At 35.9% G+C, this 20572-nt stretch overlaps 1 protein-coding gene across 5 annotated transcripts in view; it reads right to left on the minus strand.

Annotated features, from left to right (window-relative positions):
• CEP85L (centrosomal protein 85 like) overlaps positions 1 to 20572 on the minus strand; it is a 205696-nt gene that overhangs the window by 39168 nt on the left and 145956 nt on the right. The window lies entirely within an intron of this gene.

The following is a 20572-nucleotide window of genomic DNA, read 5'->3' on the forward strand; positions in this document are numbered from 1 at the left end:
ACAAAAGTTAACATTCACTCAAACCAAATAATGATGAAGAAATCTGATGAAAGACTACAGTGACATTTTCTACCACAGAATTGCACAGTCATCCAAAACCCCAAGGTGAGTATGAAAGGAAGCTCCCTCCAGCAACAGAGTGTACAGGACAGTGAGAGAGGACACCCATAGCCTGGCAAGCATCTGAGACTAGAGATCCCAAGAGTGGAAGGTTTTGCTGAGAAGGGCCTGGGATGAGGGCCTTGGAATCCCTTGGAAGCAGCAGCAACTACTGACCAACTTAGTGTCTCAGAACTTTAACTGGGGCAACTCAGGTGTCCAAGGATTCTGAGATCCCTAACACTCTGTCCTGAGATCACAGCGACGGCTCTGAAGATCTAGAGCTATACAGATCAAAGATCCAGAGGGAACTAACCACAGGATATGGAGGTCAGATCAAGAACCCAGGGAGAGAACTTCCCTTTCTCTCAGGGAGGGAATGGGAGAAATCAGCAATACTGATGTACCTACTCCCCCCTTCTAGCTAACATTACTTTTAAATTCCCAAGGAACAGACGAAAGCATAGACAAGCAGGCTATTTTGAAAGTAATGGGTATTAGTGTTTATTTTCTACTTGTTTTTGTTTTTTTAACGTGATATGAAACAATTTCCTAGACAGTCTTCTTTGAGTCTGGCTACATAGAAGGAAATACTTTTAGTGTTTGATTTCAGGCTTTACTAGGGGTTTTTAAAACACATTTTTTTCATCACCCCCCAAAAATATTGTAGTCCCCAAAACATATGCGCAAAAATCCTTTCAATGTTTAAATCTTTCATAATTCTAAAGATTTTGATCATTCCCGATCCATCTAGTAAGACTATGTTGCTACTTGTAGAAAATCTTATATACTAGTACCCAAGGTAAAATTAAAAATCTTAGTCAACACCATTTTTATAGTAAATTTTTCTTTTCTCCAGTAAGGGCAAACTACTACAAAAATTTCTTCAGATTCTTATGAGATGGGTACTATAAAGACTAGTTGGGTAGAATAAGAAATATATTCTGTCCTTTGAATGGTACACATAGTATATATTGCTTTATGCCTCTATAACTAATATGTTTCTTAAAAGCTGCCTGCAAAGTTAATCTCCAAGTGTCTAATCTTATTTTCTCAATGAACAATTTTTTTCCCTTTGTGAAGAAACCTAGCTCCAAAATATTCTGAAATCATACTTAATGACTTAGAAAGCACTTCAGAATAGCACACCTAAATTCTGGAGAAAAAAAGTTTTAAAAAGCTCAAACCAGTTAAGTTAGAATTATCCCCCATTTCAATGAAACTTGCAGTCTTTCAGTCAAGACTGCAGTCCATTGTACAAATCTTACCTTGACCTTCTAGTGCCTCCAAAAATTGCATCTCTAAAATGGATAAATTACTTCACCACCAATTAAAAATTCTTTTCTTTTTTCAAGACCCAAGTGCATCTAAATATCCTATCTTCAATGAAATCTTACCTATTTCCCTAGAAAGGAAGTGATCTCTCACTCCTCACTCTTTAATTTTTCTTCTCATCTCTCTTATCTAGTTATTCCCCTATATTGAATTACAGTTATTTGGATACATGTCATCCCCTGTTACCAGAGAATATTAAGTTCAATGAGGGCAAGGTCTATGTTGTTTATATCTTTAAATTCCTAATGTCTAGAATAGTACCTAGCACACACTAGACATTCATTTCCTTAATAAAATTTTAACCTGTCTGACTCTGAGGTACTAGCTGGGTTTCCACAATGGAATCAATAGTAAAGCAGTTGTATCTATACAAATATTATAAACAACAAAAAACACATGCAGTTTGTAGTTATTTGAATGGGGCTTCCCTTTCTATTATTTCCTCCTAGAGTTCATTGTTCTATAGAAATGCTGTTACTTTATTGTAACAGTGTCTCAATTGGAAAATCCCAGTGAATTTGAAAAGAAATTCAGGGAATCATCACGTAACTGACAAACAGAGGTAATAAATCTATCTCCTCTACACTTGTGCTTCAGATATCTCTGATAAAGGTACGAGATCCAAAACTGCAGTTAGGTCCCAATTAGTGTGAACAATGTATTCCCCTTAATTCTTATTGTAATTCAGTCATTTCAGTAGTGTTCAACTCTTAATAAACCATTTGGGGTTTTCTTGGTAAAAATACTGGAGTGGTTTGCCATTTCCTTCTCTAACTCATTTCAGAGATGAGGAGATTTAGGCAAACAGAGTTAAATAACTTGCCCAGGGTCACACAGCTAATGTAAAAGGCCAGATTTAAACATAGCTCTTTCTGACTCCAGACCCAAGCTCTATGTACTACACTACCATTCCCCTAGAAGCAGTCCCATTATTCAAATTCAAAATGCATATTATCCAATGGAACCAATGATCATATTTTACATAATCACTACTTCAAATAATGCTAATTCAAATACATGCAACCACTTCAGGAGGTTCATTATTTACACGGAGTACCTAATACAAATAAACAGTCATCCCCCAGTGAGTAAGTGGTCAAAAAAATAAAGAGCTCCTTTTTAAAACTGCAAATAATCATATGAAATTCAACCCAGCAATGAAATTATTTTCCTACTAAAAATATCAAGTACTCAGTAATGTCTAGAATGAAAAACTGCTTCATTCCTTTCAGATAATTTGTGATATTAGACACAATAAACAATTCTGTAAAATAGTTTGGAATATGGAGTAACAAATCCAGATTGAAAAATTTCAACAAATCATATAATGAGGATAATATTCATACTTTTTGAAACAGTCCTTTTACCACTGTTTTACCACAGTTTACCACTGCATCAGTCTTTGTAATGACTAAATTATCAGTGATAGGCAGATTTTTTTTTAGTCCCCTATCCTCCCATGTATTGTGTTCTTAAAGGTTTTGCACTGTTCTTTAATATGCATAATTGATTAAAAGACATCTCTTCATTGAAAAATATCTTGGTAGAATAGCATTCACAAGATTCTTGGGTTCTGTGCTTGACTTTGGAGGAAGTAGAGAAGAAAGAGGGAGGGAAGGAAGCAAGGGAAGAACCCAAAAACACTGATTATGTTTGACTTCTAAAACATTTACTTGCTGGGACTCCTATCATATCCTGAATACCACTATATTTTCTATCAATAGAAAGTTCTTTACACTCTCTAAAGAATTCTATTTGTGTAACTAAAACAAGGGCTCCAGTTTTCAAGGCTTCTTAAAATTTCTTTTGTCACTATCCTTGGAAACCAGGTATAGTACAGTTAATAAAAATTATTACATGCTTTATCATCATATTCTGTAAATACCAGAGGCTATTTTGAGTAAAGTTTTAAGTTGTGTCTACACATTGTGTGTGTGTATGTGTGTGTAATTACTGCAATAAAAACAAAAATTAAATTATCAGGTATCTATTATTGTTAGTATCAATTAGTGAGCTGTAAAAGAGCAATGTGAACCACAACTGATTATAAAGGAATTTACAGGCAATAAACACAAAATCTATCAATACTTCTGGGAAAATATGTAGAAAAGTGAAGATCTGCTAAAAGCAAAATCCACTTTAAAAGAAATGATCACACACACATATACACATATTCTATGTCATTCCAACAGAATCATGAGTTTGGTTCTTTGACTTTACCAAGAAAGAATGTGTAGACAGCCATGGTAAGAGACACAATATAGAAAAAGAATGAGCAAAAGAGACTGAGGAGAAGTCAGACAGACAAGAAACCTAGAGAGAAGAGTGTCTCAAAAACCCAGAGACCAAAGATTATACAGAAGAAGTAATCAACAGTTTCAAATGTTGTACAAGGGTCAAGCAAGACGAGGGATGAGAAAGTGGATTTGGTGATTAAGAGTCACTGATAATGGAAGAGAAAAGCATTTCACATAAGTGCTAAGGTCGGAAGTCAGATTTGAGGAGGCTGAAAACTGAGTAAGACGAGAAGTAGAGGCATTGAGGTGTAGAAAGCAGACACCTGCACCCCTTCCCAAGTATAACTGTGAAAGAAAAGAAAGATATGGGATGAAAGTTTGAAGGAACAGCAAGTGCAGTTTTTAGGAATGAGAAGACCTGGGGTGTTGTTTGAGGAAAGGAAAGAATGGTATTAGACTGGGGTCTAAGAGAGCTAAGAGAGAAAAAAGAAGGGAATGGGAACAAGGATATCTGTAGAAAGGTTGACCCTAGCAAAGAGAAGGAAAGGAAAGGAAAATATGTAACTATGTTGTATTAACTGCTTTGGACATTACGATGAAATAGTAAAATTATCTTTGTTTACTTTCTAATCCTGCATGAAATAAATCAAATAAAGTATCTTCTCTAAGTCTGTTAATGGATGAAACTATAAGCAGACAGAAAAAAAATCTGAAAAAATATAAAGAGTATTTCTATGTTTTATGTGGAAATTGGTTACTGAATATATCCTTCATGCACAATGTACAGCCTGTTCCACTTGAAAACCCTTGTAACTGGCAGCTTGATATCTATTGTAGGCCTACAGGAGGATAGCCATATCTGTATACTGGAATGTTTTCCTTCGCTCCAAAAATAGCATGTAGGCAAGCAAGACCCATGGGTCAAATTCCTTGAAAACATGCCATGAATTAAAATGACATAATTAGAAATGGATTTTCCCATATTAAAAAAGTAGAAAACAGGGACTAAGCAATGAATGTGCAACTTTATATAGAAATAACTAAAAATACAGTAGGAAACTTCCTAAAATGTCTACAAGTAATGAATCAAAATAAAAGTAAAAATTTAACATGATAAAAGTATCAAGTTCTTATTTTCATAATTCATATTTGTTTTAAACTCCAACAAATCTGAAGGTGAAAAAACATAACTTCAATGGGTTAAAGAAGTTTTATAAAGGCTTCTTTAGAAAGTTTCCCATGGATTCTATAAACATATTTTGGGAAAGAACTGAGGCTACTTGATGGCTTTTCAGAAACTGAGTCAAGAATTTTTCAAAAATATTTCTACAGATTAGAACCACATGGCCTTGGTGATCCAGTTTTTCTATCCCTTCATAAATCTTTCTCCTTCTTTGGCATCTCCAGGGGTTCTTAACCTGGACTCTGTTAACTTAGCTTTATCATTTTGAAAATCTCCATTTAAGAAGGGAGCTCAGATCAGAATATTTCCTCATTTCTTATTTAACTGCACTATTTTGGGACTTCTCTGAGTTTTTGAATATGCCCCAAGTAAGATGTCTTCTTCCCAGCCCCTTTCCTTTTGTGTGTTACCTTCCCTCATTTGTATTCCCAGCACTTTTGTACCCCTTAGCATAGTACCTGGAGCATAGTAGGAACTTTAATGTTTATTGATTCATAATTGCATTTCAATAAGAACGGTTACCTTTCTAATTCTATATATTTTCTTTCATGCACTTAAAGTCTTAAGTCTTAAGTATCACTAGCCTGCCAAAGAGATCCATCATCACACTCATGCATACACGCATGGTTAAAGAACCCTTGCTCTAGGATCAGTTTACCCTTCTGCCCAAGGGGATATGGAATACCTTGCCTTTTAAAATTTCATGAATTCACTCTCCCCTCCACTTATGTATACCAAGTCTGATGTTTCATAGTTTCAAAAAGTATCAATGCCTTTGGATTAAGAAGAGATCAAACTCAAAGTACAAAGCATAAGAGTGTACTTCAACCCATCAAATCCTGATTTTCTACCTCAGTCATATGGCTGGCAGTCTGTCTTTCAAACAATAAAAGGCAATCATCATTAGAACAGTTTTTCCCTTCTGCCATTTACTCTTGAAGACTATACCATACTTAGTAAATGAGAATTTATTTTCCTTCATACAACAAATACTTTAAAACTCTATATCATTTGATGTAGTATATCTGGGAGGTCATGCATTCAATGAAAATAGTTTTGGAATCCTCTATTAATGGTATACTAAAAAAAAACCAAAAAACCTACCTGACACAAAAGAAATCTATTTCAGTGCTTAATTATTGTAAGGTACTCCTCCCTTGGTCAGATACATTTTTCTTCCTCAATCCCACTTCTTCAGTCCCATTTAGTCCCCTCTTCCCTCTTTCTACCCAGGCATAAAGACCTCATGTGAAGATCAGACTAAAAGATAACAACTCATGGAGCACACCTTGGGAAGCATATTTGTAAGTACCTGATCTAAACAGGTAATAAAGCTGGCTGAGTACCATAAATGCAAAGTTACTTAAGTACTGAGGGAATACTTGAGAAAGTTTGGTTACAAAGCACTTAATAGTAGATTTTGAGGACTCCTTGACATGAGGACAGATTAATTCTCATCTTCATGCTGTTAAACATTAATGCTAAGGTCACAACAACTGGGTATCAAAAACACCAAGACAATGAATTAAGTGCCAACCAGAGTAAAAATCCTGTTCCTTTCTCATGGATGCAGGATTTTAAAAGGCAGACAAAAAACAACTTTTCATCTAGTATTTTCTAGCTGAACATCATTTTACATAGTTCTACTGTACCACTGTGTTCTCAGAAAGATAAGAAGGTACTTATGCGGTTTCAAAAATATTACAGTACAAGCAGCCCCCATCTTTGTGGTTCAGTCATTCAGTAGTGTTCAACTCTTCATGACCCTGTCTACCAAAGCAAGCCAATACTTGGCAAAGATACTGGAATGGCTTATCATTCCCTTGTCCAGTGGATTATAGCAAACAGAGGTTAAGTGACATGCTCAGGGTCACATAGTTTGAAGTAAAGTGTCTGAAGCTAAATTTGAACTCAGAAAGATGAAGCTTCCTGATTCCAGGTCTCATGCTCTATTTACCCAACTGCCCCATGATGAGTTCATTTATTACTACCTATATTAGCATATATATTGTGTGTTTGTCCTTTGTTGCCAAAGAAGACCATGCCATCACAGAAATGATGGCATGACTTGCACTTGACTTTGTTTTGAGTGAGAGAGGGCTGTGCAAGGTCACTAGCCTCACTTCTCCAGAGCCATCTGAATCCAGTGACCAGAAATTCATCAGAATGACTACAGATGACCCAGGATAAGGCAATTAGGGTTAAGTGACTCACCCAAGGTCACACAGCTAGTGTCTGTCAAGTGTCTGAGGTGACATTTGAACTCAGGTTCTCCTGACTCCTGCACTGGTGCTCTATCCACTGCACCACCTAGCTGCCTTATGGACCACAGGAACTCCCCATTCCTCTACTATGGACAGAGATGACACTTCCTGCCTCTTCACTATTCAATACTCACAACTGCTACTTATTGCTCCAGGACACATTTTCTACTTTCATCAGCCAAATAAGGTACAGGCCAGGCAAAAAGCATTGAAATCTCCTATCATCGTATTTCTAGTCATTATCCCTTTCCTTATACTCTAAGAACCACTATCCTTTGTTTTCATCCTCTGTTCTTTACTCTTCCTTTTCTACAACCTGTTTCTTTCACTCTCTCCACAGCACTCTGGTTTTCCTATTCCCACCTTCACATTTCAAATTTCTACCATCTGGTCCTTGCTCCAAGTACTCTCTCTCCATCTAGAGTCCTGACGCAAGATGTGAAAGCCATTGTACATGGCTTTAGAGCTTTGAAAGTCCCCATTCCTGCTATTAGAGTAGAGAAAGGGCAAAAGTAAGAAATATCTAACATCCAGTTAGTCAAGCTGAATATATCTATTTGTCCACAGAGGTATTATTTCTGGTACATTATGGGTTGAAATTTGTTTTGTTTTGGTGGGCTGACATTATTTTAAACAAGGAAATGGTTTAAAGTTTCAAATAACAAGTCTATCAAGTAACTTTAAGGCTAGTCTTAGATGGGAAACTTTATAAACATGACACAAGATACTTAAAAACAATTATATGTCATATCTCTGTTTTATTTCACATTCTTCTATGAGGTACATTTAAAAACAAGTGAGAGGAAAGAGTATTTGAAGTAGTCAGAAGCAGTGTAGATACCACAGGAACACAGCTATAATCTTACTGGTGTTGTCTTCTTCTTTGGTGCTAACCTAGATCTGCAAATTATCAAGGGATACAAGAAATGTCCAGATGACCTGGCATAACACGCTAACATTTCAGGAATATATGAACAGTTTCACATCAAACAAGAAATTAGCTCCCAAAAGCTGTCAACATTGTTACTACAAAACAACAAATCTAGGAAAGCACTTGCTGTAGCCTTGAGTTCACAAAAGTAACCTTGAACTAATTTTGAAATCTTAATTTGGAAATGTATTTTATAGGCAAAAATCCAAAGTAACCATTTCAATTAATATTATCTTAGGTCACTAACAATTACATTCAGCTGATGTTTTTTAACAACTCAGTAGGGATTTGGGTTCTCAAAGGCTCTAAGCCAGTGAAGCACAAGCTCTGGAAGCAGAAGCTGGAAAGAATTTGGGTGCAAGAGTATGGGCCAAGCTAGAGCAATATTCAGGAGTTCTTCACCATAGGAAAGCAGTGATGAATTTTTGGCCATGACAACTAACACAATCTACTAAATCACAGAATGGTCACGATCCGTATCTGTAGATGAAGTATTCATATCTAGGGATCTATGGATTCTTTAAATAGAGAAGGAAAAACAAAAATTTCAAGACAAGCGCTTAACTGGTAACTAATAGTAAGTACTTTATTACATATTGATACAGAAAACCTTTCCTATCATATTCCCAAGAAATGCAGTATGATGACAGCAGTTGAGTAAGAAAAGCATTTAGAAGATTTGTGAATGTCATGAACAAAACAAAAAGTTATTTTTAAAACCAAATATATTTTCATTAAGAAAAATTACTGACTTTACACGAGGCTTAATTTTGAACTTAATAAACAGATGCTAAGTTTCATCTGAGTGTTTAAAATACTAAATGAACAGTTTATTTAAGAAATAAAAGCAATCCCAGCCAGAATCCTGAGAACTTCTCCATATCTATTTTAACCTATCTATAGCAGACAGTAAAGTATATGGAACATATTTTTATACCCTACTGCACAATAATATAACCCTAAAGAGGGAAGAGTTACATGAGAAGAGATATATAGTAAGAGAACAAAGCTTGGATTTTGTTCTTACTATCATATCTACTGTCATTATCTGTTGTTTTTATCACAGTATTAAAAATTATGATAAAAACATTTCCCCCATTTATCTACTCCTCCTTTCTTATCACAAATGCTTGTGCCAAAAAGCTTTTAATTTTCAATGTCAAAACAATGCATTTTATATTGTGTAACTGATTTTAGCCTTTGTTTAAGAAAACATCTCCTACCAATAACATGAATGGTAAAAATTTTAAAAGCCATTATCCAACTGAAGTGGTCAAAAGATACAAACTGATCTCAAAAGAATTCCAAATTATTAATGGCATATAAAAGAATTCTCCAAATGAGAGAATTGCAAGTCAAAACTAGTAAGATTTCACCTCCTACTTAGAAAATTGTTGGAGTGATTGTAGTAAGTAAGACAGGCACAGTACTGCATTACTAACGGAGCTGGAAATTGGTATAATTATTTTGGAAAGCAATTGGGTATTATGAAATAGAGAGGCTAAAATTCCCATATTCAGAAATTTCACTGCTAAGTATATGCTTCAAGGAGGTCACTACTAATAAAAAGGATCCAATTAAGGTAACAATAAAAACATACAATAGATATTATAAAAACATATAATAGAACTAAAAAGGAGTCCTATGGCCCTAGGAGTCAAAATGTTGGAAACTCACCTCTAACACTTGTTAGATCTTTGAAGACTGTCATTTGACCTTCCTGAACTTCAGTTTCCCATATGTAAAATGGAGTAACTATGTTGCAGGACTACTATGAGATTCATATGAAATAACCTATGTGCATACTTTAAAACATTATATAACTATATCATTAATCAGAAAGTGAATGATTACATAACAGGAGCAGCCCAATTTCAGTTTAAAGAACACTAAGTCCCTACTATATACACAAAGCAAGATGATGGTCACTAATGAAAATACAAATAAAAATGAGCCCTTACACTACCTTTCAACAAGTTTATAGAAATTTCAAATTAAGCATATACAATGAAACTGACCAAATGGACCAAAATTAATCTTCTAGGTTCTGCTAAACAACATGATGGAAAACACAGTGGCCAAATGGGAATTACTAAATAATCTGACTGGTTCACTAATCAAGAAAGCACCATATTAAGGTGCAAGATGTAAAGTTTTAAGAATAAGTGGTCCCTGAAGGGAAGGAACAGTTCCTATTTAGGAAGTGTTTCCTGGAGCAAGGCATCATTTGCAAATATTGGCAATCTCCTTTGCTTGTACCAATATATAAAGATGATGGCAACATGCAATGACTCCCAAATGCAAGATAAGATATGAGACCCCAAAACCACAACTAGATACCAATTTTACCAAAGGAACAGTTAAGTCTTTTATATAACGTTTATCATGCTGTTGCTGAAATAAATCAGTCTAGATTCAAATTTAATATATAAGGTAATCCCAATCCAATACCTTTAGCAAATGGCATATTACCTTTGCTGTTCTTTAAGTGTGCTATCTCTCCTTCATATGCCTTTGTTCTGAGATCATTCATCACTCACAACATATCAAATAATACTGCTAATCTCCCTGTGTTTCCTGGAATAGTCTATCTGAAGAGATACTCCACTAATGGCTTTTAGATACAAGAATCTTCTTACATCACTTAATGTAAACAAACTAAGGCCAAAAGAGAAAAGTAACACAAATCGCATGAGGGGCTTCACCAAAAGAAAACCAATTCACCAAAAGGTCACAAATACTATGACATTCAAAACAAATGACTAATAATCATCGTTTTGTCTGTTTGCTTTGCCATATTCGTATTGCTTTAATAAAGAAACCAAGTTGTTTTAACGGTGAGTAGACACAGGGCATTAAATGAGGGTAGGGTTAGATCTATATTTTATTGTTTGAGGCACACACAAAGAGACACTCCACACAACCTGTCAATACTTCAAGGCATCTGTAATTTTGTTGGTGTGAATACTTCCTCCTTCAAAGAATCCTAACTTTCACTAATCTTTAAGTGCTGCTGTGGCATAAATAATTGATCATTTTGCAGCTAAACTGGATTTAGGTAAATTCACATTTAGATGGATTTCTACACTTAAGAACTAGGATCAATCATGATGCCAAGCAATGAAAAATTCAGCCTACCTCCTGGCAGAAGTGATAGACTAAATATATAGAGTACGACATATTTTTGCAAGTGGTCAGGTTGGTCTTCCTGAATCCAGGTACAGATTTCTATCCACTGTGCCTCTGACACAATGTGGCATTAAAGTGGGATGATAATTTTAAAGCTAATTTTAAAAGGGCTAGTCCTTTAAAAGTAAAAACATTCCCTTTCCAGGCCATCTTTGAAGCTTTTCCAGTTCGACAGACTGATAGTTTGAAAGCTGGAAAGGCTATTGCAGCCATCTAGTTCCCACTATAACATAACTGACAAGTGATATGTCCTGCCAGACTTTGGGTTCAATTCCCTAGCATGATGAGGCATCAAGTAAGATTTTGTTTTAACGGATAGAGCCCTGGACCAGGGTTTTAATTCCAGCTGAGATACTATCTTTCTGATGATTCATGCAGGACAAATAACACTACCAAAGGACCCCAGTAAACACTATTAAGTTTCAGGAAATCCTAGACAATTTTATGTAATTAAAGCTGTACATTATAACTTCTACGACTCTCTCTATTCCTTACTTGTCCATGATGAACTCTTTCCCTATCCATATATTTGAAAGGTAATGTCTAATATGATCTTTTATGTCTAGGATACATATTCATTTTGATCTTATCTTGATAAGTGGTATGAAGTGTTCTTCCAGATGGCTATCTGGTTTTTCCAGCATTTTTTGTCAAATAATGAGTTCTTATCCCAGTAGCTAGGGGTCTTTGGATTTCTCAAACACCAAACTACTAGGTTTATTTGCTTTGGTATACTAAGTACCTAATCTGTTTCCCTAATCAACCTCTTCTTTGTCAAATAGTATCAAATTACTGTTCTACTGCAATATGATATCCAGTCTAAATCAGACCCCTTCATACTATAAGATTCTTGATTGTTTTGTTCTTATACATGAATTTATTATTATTTTTACTATTAATTTTTCTAGTTCAAAAAAAAGTAATTCCCTGGAAGTTTGACTGGCTGAATACATAAATAAATTTAGGTAGCACTGACATTCATATTATAGTAGCTTAGTCTACTCATAAGAAATTATTATTTCTACAATTATTTAGGTCTCTCTATTTCCTAGAGTAACATTTCATAGTTAGTGTCTGATTGAATCCTGGAAGACACCACCCCATTCGCATCCCAGAAGTATTTCACACATTGTCCAAGTACTTTAAATGGAGTTGCCTATCTCTTTTTGCTGAGGTTCTCGAAGTTTTTCCTGGACTTCATCATCTCCAGAAACTCATCATTCTGCATGACTTCAAGAAGGGTAACTTCTCCTAGCTTTTTCAACTTCTTTTTATGTGCTGTCATCTTCATTAGAATTTGAGTTCTTTGAGGACAGGGACTCTTGCACCTTTCTTTGTATCCCCAATGTTTAGAGCATTATCTGATACTTAACAAAGATTTATCGTACTTCATAATTATAGACTGACTCTAAGTACATGATCATATCATCTGAAAAAAGTAAAAACTGTGTTTCTTCATCTATGCTTCTTCCCATCATTTTTTATATAATTCCATGATTTTATTTATATTTTGATCATTTTGTTATTAACATAATTATGTTTATATGAAGCCCTGTATTCTCAGTATAAATCTAGCCTAGTAATACTGTATAATCTTTCAGATGCTGTTATAGCCTCTTTGCTAATATTTTATTTGAAATAAAATTTTTGTATCAATCTGAACAAATAGGGAAGTATTAATTGCTCATGGGTAGGCCAAGCCAACATAAAAAAAGTGACAATTCTACCTAAGTTATTTTATTCATTGCCACATCAAACAAACTACAAAAGAATTAGTTTGAATTAGAACAAATAACAAAATTCATCTGGAAAAACAGTAAAGAAGAACAAGGAAATCAATTTTAAAAAAGGAAAAAAAGGAAAGATCAATGGAAAAAAGCATAGTACCAGATTTTAAACTATATTACAAGTGAGTAATCATCAAAATAATCTGGTACTGGCTAAGAAAAAAAGTGGAACATCAGTGGAATAGATTAAGCACACAATATAGAATAGTAAAAGACTATAATAACCTAGTGTTTGATAAACCAAAGATCCAAGCTTTCAGAGAAAGAACTCAACGTGTTGACAAAAACTGGTAAGCAATTTGTCAGAAACTAAGCAAAGACCAACATATCACACTATATGCCAAAGTCAAAACATACAAATTATTGAGACATAAAAGGGTGATATAAGTGAATTAGGGTGGCATGAAAAATGTAAATGTCAGATCTATGGAAAAAGGAAGTTTATGACCAAACAAGAGACAGAGAAGATTACAAGAAATAAAAATTTTAAAGGTTTTAAATTAAAATAAGACTAATGCAGCCAAAATTAGAAGGAAAACAGGAACAGAAAAAATTTTACATCAAGTTTCTCTGATAAAGGCCTCATTTCTCAAATATATAGAAAACCAAGACAAACTCTGGTAAAAATAAGGACTATTTCCCAGTTGATAAATGCTCAAAAGATATGAAAAGGCAGTTTTTAGATGAAGAAATCAAAGCTATCCTTAGTAACATGGGAAAATGTCCTTAAATTAGTATCGATTAGAGAAATCCAAATTAAAACAACTCTGAGATACCATCTCACACCTATCAGATTAGCTGACAGAAAAGATTATGTACTAATGCTGAAGGGGATGTGAAAAGAGGGGCGTATACACTGGTGATGGTGGTGTTAACTAGCCCAACCATTCTGGAAAACAATTTGGGAGTATGTCTAAAGGGCTATAAAACTGTGCATTCCCTTTGACCCAACAATACCACTAAAGGTCCAAATCCCAAGAGATTAAGCAAAAGGAAAAAGGACATATTTGTATAAAAATATTTATAACAGCTCTGTTTGTAGTGGCAAAGAGCTGGCAATTGAGAAGATGCTCATCAATTGTGAAATGGCTAAACAAGTTGTGGTATATGACTGTGATGAAAGACAACTGTGCTCTAAGACATGACATAAGTAGGATGGTTTCACAAAAATCTGGGAAGATTTATATAAATTCATACAAAGTGAAGTAAGCAGAACTAGGGAGACATTATACACAGTAACAGCAATATTGTAAAGACGGTGAAATGTAACTTAGCTGCTCTGATCAAGACAACGATCCAAGACAGTTCCAAAGGAACCATGACAAAAAATGCCATCCACTTCTAGACAAAGACCTGATGAATGCAGAATAAAGACATATTTTTTTTTGTCTGTTTTCTTTCGCAACATGTTTTATATAAAAATGTTTTGTATTATTTCACAAATATAACTGATTGCTTGCCTTCTTAAGGGGGGAGGGGAAAGGAGAGGGAAGGAGAGAATTTCTAATTCAAAATTTTGAAAAAATGAATCAATTTCACATGTAATTAGAAAATATTTAACAAAATAAAAATATATTTTTAAAAATGGAAAGTACAAATAAGTCCTGGGCAAGAAAGTGAAAACCTCAGGGGCACAGGTTGAGTTTTCCTCAAAACCTAATTACTGAAAGTAGAAGCACTGAAAGAGAAAGAAAAATTTTGATAGAACTGGGAACTGAGTTTCTAGAAGATGACTTAAAATGACAAAATGGAAAATATTATAATAAAAAAAACTTGAGAAATTTGATCAATGCAATAACCAACTGTGATTTCCAGAAGACAAATGAAGAAGCATGATACCTACACCTACAGACAGAGAGGTGGTAAGTCCAGTTGACAATTCCTAAATGACAAATGTGGGAATTTTGCTTGAGAGAGGTGGCCTATAATATAGCAGACAGGCAGGAAGGAAGGATCATAGCAGAATCTTTTAAATGTACAGACAAAAAAGGACATAATTAAGGACAAATAGTGAGTCAGTTCTGAAATTGGTAAGTTGAATTTGTTATAAAATTAAAAAAAAAGCAAGCTGTACTTACAAGAAATTCAGTTTCATGTATAATCCTCTTTCTGTTCTATTATGTACTGGGAAGTAAGTATGCAGTTCACTTAGTGTTTAACTTCAGAACAACTAAAATGTTAACACAGACATGCAAAAAAATAAAAAAGGATCCCCAATGAAATTACTTATATATTTCTCATTGTAGTAGAAAGAGAACTAGATTTAGAGTCAGAAGAACTAGGTTCCAGTCTTGGATCTACCTGTTAACTGAGGCCTAGAATAAATTATTCATCCTCCCTCAACCCTCCATTTCTTCTTCTGTGAAATGAGATACTAAATCAACTTACTACAGTAACCCTTATCATTTGTGGTAGTTGTGTTCTATAAAGTTACTGTGGACACTGAATTAGCAAATACTGAACCACAGCTCCTAGGGAAAATACAGGATTAGGCTAATGCAAGACTCTAATCACATTATTTTCCTGAATCACTTATAAGCCTAAAGATATCATTTAAAATATTTCTTATACTCTCATCAGATTTGAAAATCTGTTCTTCATATAACCCTTTTCTTGCCTAAGACTTAGCAGGCTTTTTAAAAAATTCTGCCACAGCCTCCTGATCCGTAGAGCCTCCCTCACCTACAAAATCACCTTTTAAAACTGATGAGTCAGGGGTGGACCCAAGACAGTGGAGTAACAGCACAGACTTACTAGAGCTCTTCCCCCAAACCCAACCAAATACCTGCAAAAAATGACTCTAAACAAATTCTGAAGCTGCAGAACCCACAGAATGATGGAGTAAAGCAAATCTCCAGCCCAAGACAGACTGAAAGGTCGACAGGAAGCGTCAATTGTACTGTGATGGAAACAGAATGCAATCCAGAGTGCACCACACTGGCAGAAACAGGACCTGAGCAGGCCTCAGGGGGGCTAAATCTCATACCTGTGGCAGTCTCCAGACTTCATGACCTCAAAAGGCTGAGGACAAATTGGAAGTCAGTGGAAAAAATCCATGAGACCTGTGTGAGAGATTTGTATGGTCCAGCCCCAGTCCCAGGACAACTTGGGGGTGAAGGAGCTTACGGCAGAGGCTTTTTCTGGAGTCTAGGTTCCTAGAGTGTGAGGGAGATCAAACAGCTAACTGTATACCTCCCACCCGCACTGGAAGCAGAGAACTACCTTGACAAAGTGTAAAAGTCAAGTAAATGGCTGGGGAAATGAGCAAAAACCAGAAAAATAATCAGACTATAGAATCTTACTTTGATGAAAAGACCAAAATATTCAAACAGAAGAAGACAACAAAATCAAAACTCCTCCATCCAAAGCCACCAAGAAAAATATGAATTGGTCTCAAGCCATGGAAGAGCTGAAAAAGGATTTTGAAAATCAAGTTAAGAGAAGTAGAGCAAAAATTGGGAAAAGAAATGAGAATTACGAAAGAAAATCATGAAAAACAAAGTCAACTTCTTAGTAAAGGAGACCCAAAAAATGCTGAAGAAAATAACATTTTAAAAAATAGACTAACCCAAATGGCAAAAGAGGTCCAAAAAGTCAATGAGTAGAAGAATGCCTTAAAAAGCATTATTGGCCAGATGGAAAAGGGAGTCCAAAAGCTCACTGAAGAAAAGCCAAAGGAATGAAAAAATAGCAGACTATGTGAAATATCTCACTGGAAAAACAATTGACCTGGAAAACAGATCCAGGAGAGACAACTTAAAATTTATTGCACTACCTAAAATCCATGTTCAAAAAAAGAGCCTAGGCATCATCTTTCAAGAAATTATCAAGGAAAAATGCCCTGATAATCTAGAATCAGAAAGTAAAATAGATATTCAAAGAATCCACTGATCACCTCCTGAAAGAGATCCCAAAAGGAAAACTTCTAGAAATATTGCAGCCAAATTTCAGAGTTCCCAGATCAAGGAGAAAATATTGCAAGCAGCCAAAAAGAAACAATTCAAGTATTGTGGAAATACAACCAGGATAACACAAGATCTAACAGCTTCTACATTAAGGGATCAAAGGGCTCGGAATACGATATTCCAGAAGTCAAAGGAACTAAGATTAAAACCAAGAATCACCTACCCAGCAAAACTGAGTATAATACTTCAGGGGAAAAAATGGTCATTCGATGAAACAGAGGACTTTCATGCATTCTTGATGAAAAGCCCAGAGCTGAAAAGAAAATTTGACTTTCAAACACAAGAATCAAGAGAAGCATGTAACGGTAAACAGGAAACAGAAATCATAAGGGACTTACTAAAGTTGAATTCTTACATTCCTATATGGAAAGATAGTATTTGTAACTCTTGAAAGTTTTCTCAGTATTTGGGTAGTTGGAGGGATTATACACATACACACACACACACACACACACACACAGCACAGGGTGAGTTGAATAGGAAGGGATCATATCTAAAAAAAATAAAAGTATGGAGTGAGAGGAATATATTGGGAGGAGAAAGGGAGAAATGGAATGGGGCAAATTATCTCTCATAAAAGAGGCAAGAAAAAGCTTTTTCAATGGAGGGGAAAAGGGGGGAAGTGAGAGGGAAAAAGTGAAGCTTATTCATCACATTTGGCTCAAGGAAGAAATAACATGCAAATAGGGAGCAGGACAGCATGGAGGGAAATATAGTTAGTCTTTCACAATATAACTGCTATGGAAATATTCTGCATAACTACACATGTATAACCACTACTGAATTGCATACCTTGTCAGTGGGGATTGGTGGGGAGGGAGGAAGGGAGAGAAGTTGGAACTCAGAGGGGTGTGATAGAAGGGAGGGCACTTTGATATGAAAACATATCTTACACTATAGGAAAATAGGGGAGAAGGGGATAAGCAGGGTGGGGGAGATGATGGAAGGGAGGGCAAATGGGGAAGGAAGCAATTACAAGCAAACACTCTTAGGGAGGGAAAAGGTCAAAGGAGAGAATACAAGAAATAGAAGGCAGGATAGGATGGAGGGAAATATAGTTAGTCTTATACAACATGACTATTATGGAAGTCATTTGCAAAACTACACATATATATAGCCTACACTGAATTGCTTGCCTTCTCAGTGGGAATGGATGGGGATGGAGGAAGGAAGAGAAGTTGGAACTCAAAGTTTTAGGAACAAGGCTTTGAGAACTGTTTTTACATACAACTGGGAAATAAGAAATACAGGTAATGGGGTATAGAAATTTATCTTGTCTTACAAGACAAAAGAGAAGATAGGGATAAGGGAAGGGAGGGGTGTTAGAAGGAAGGGAAGATTGGTGGAAGGGGTACATCAGAATGCTCAGCATTCTGGGGTGGGGGAAGGGGAGATATGGGGAGAAAATTTGGAACTCAAAATTTTGTGGAAATGTATTAAAAATAAATAAATAAACATTTTTTTAAAAGAAAAGAAAACTGAGTCCCCAAACGCTGGCTGGGAGGACCAGGAGGCGACATGGGTGTGAGGAGAATATTCAGAGGTCAAGTCACTGGCTGGGGAGAATGCCCAGAAAAGGGAAAAGAAATAAAACTATTGAAGGCTACTTTCTTGGAGAACAGACATTTCCTCCCTTCCTTTCTGATGAGGAAGAACAATGCTTACCATCAGGCAAAGACACAGAAATCAAGGATTCTGTGTCCCAGCCCACCCAATGAGCTCAGGCCATGGAAGAGCTCAAAAAGAATTTTGAAAATCAAGTTAGAGAGGTGGAGGAAAAACTGGGAAGAGAAATGAGAGGGATGAAAGAGAAGCATGAAAAACAGATCAGGTCCCTGCTAAAGGAGACCCAAAAAAATGTTGAAGAAATTAACACCTTGAAAACTAGCCTAACTCAATTGGCAAAAGAGGTTCAAAAAGCCAATGAGGAGAAGAATGCTTTCAAAAGCAGAATTAGCCAAATGGAAAAGGAGATTCAAAAGCTCACTGAAGAAAATAGTTCTTTCAAAACTAGAATGGCACAGATGGAGGCTAAGGACTTTATGAGAAAGCAAGATATCACAGAACAAAGCCAGAAGAATGGAAAAATGGAAGATAATGTGAAATATCTCATTGGAAAAACAACTGACCTGGAAAAGAGATTCAGGAGAGACAATGTAAAAATTCTGGGACTACCTGAAAACCATGATCAAAAGAAGAGCCTAGACATCATCTTCCATGAAATTATCAAGGAAAACTGCCCTGAGATTCTAGAACCAGAGGGCAAAATAAATATTCAAGGAATCCACAGAACACCGCATGAAAGAGATCCAAAACGAGAAACTCCTAGGAACAATGTGGCCAAATTCCAGAATTCCCAGGTGAAAGAGAAAATATTGCAAGCAGCTAGAAAGAAACAATTCAAGTATTGTGGAAATACAATCAGGATAACACAAGATCTAGCACCCTCTACATTAAGGGATCGAAGGGAATGGAATAGGATATTCCAGAAGTCAAAGGAACTAGGACTAAAACCAAGAATCACCTACCCAGCAAAACTGAGTATAATACTTCAGGAGAAAAAATGGTCTTTCAATGAAATAGAGGATTTTCAAATTTTCGTGATGAAAAGACCAGAGCTGAAAAGAAAATTTGACTTTCAAACACAAGAATGAAGAGAACCATGAAAAGGTGAACAGCAAAGAGAAGTCATAAGGGACTTACTAAAATTGAACTGTTTACATTCCTACATGGAAAGACAGTATTTGTAACTCTTGAAACATTTCAGTATCTGGGTACTGGGTGGGAGTACACACACACACACATGCACACACGCACACATACATAGAGACAGAGTGCACAGAGTGAATTGAAGAGGATGGGATCATATCTTAAAAAAAAAAATGAAATCAAGCAGTGAGAGAGAAATATTGGGAGGAGAAAGGGAGAAATTGAATGGGGCAAATTATCTCTCATAAAAGAGGCAAGCAAAAGACTTATTAGTGGAGGGATAAAGAGGGGAGGTGAGAGAAAAACATGAGGTCTACTCTCATCACATTCCACTAAAGGAAAGAATAAAATGCACACTCATTTTGATAGGAAAACCTATCTCACAATACAGGAGAGTGGGGGACAAGGGCACAAGCAGGGTGGAGGGGAGGATAGAGGGGAGGGCATGGGGAGGAGAATGCAATCCGAGGTCGACACTCATGGGGAGGGAAAGGATCATAAGAGAATAGAAGTAATGGGGGACAAGATAGGATGGAGGGAAATATAGTTAGTCCTATACAACACAATTAGTATGGAAATCATTTGCAAAACTACACAGATTTGGCCTATATTGAATTGCTTGTCCTCCAAAGGGAAGGGGTGGAGAGGGAGGGAGCTAAAGAAGTTGGAACTCAAAGTGTTAGGATCAACTGTAACGTTCTTACCACTGGGTAACAAGAAATACAGGTTAAGGGGTCAAGAAAGCTATCTGGCCCTACAGGACAAAAGAGAAGATGGAGACAAGGGCAGAGAGGGAGGAGAGAAGAGAGAGCAGATTGGTCACAGGGGCAATTAGAATGCTTGGGTTTGGGGGGGGGAGGGGATAAAAGGGGA

Source organism: Notamacropus eugenii, chromosome 2 (assembly GCF_028372415.1).
Source record: "Notamacropus eugenii isolate mMacEug1 chromosome 2, mMacEug1.pri_v2, whole genome shotgun sequence".
Taxonomy (NCBI): Eukaryota; Metazoa; Chordata; class Mammalia; order Diprotodontia; family Macropodidae; genus Notamacropus; species Notamacropus eugenii.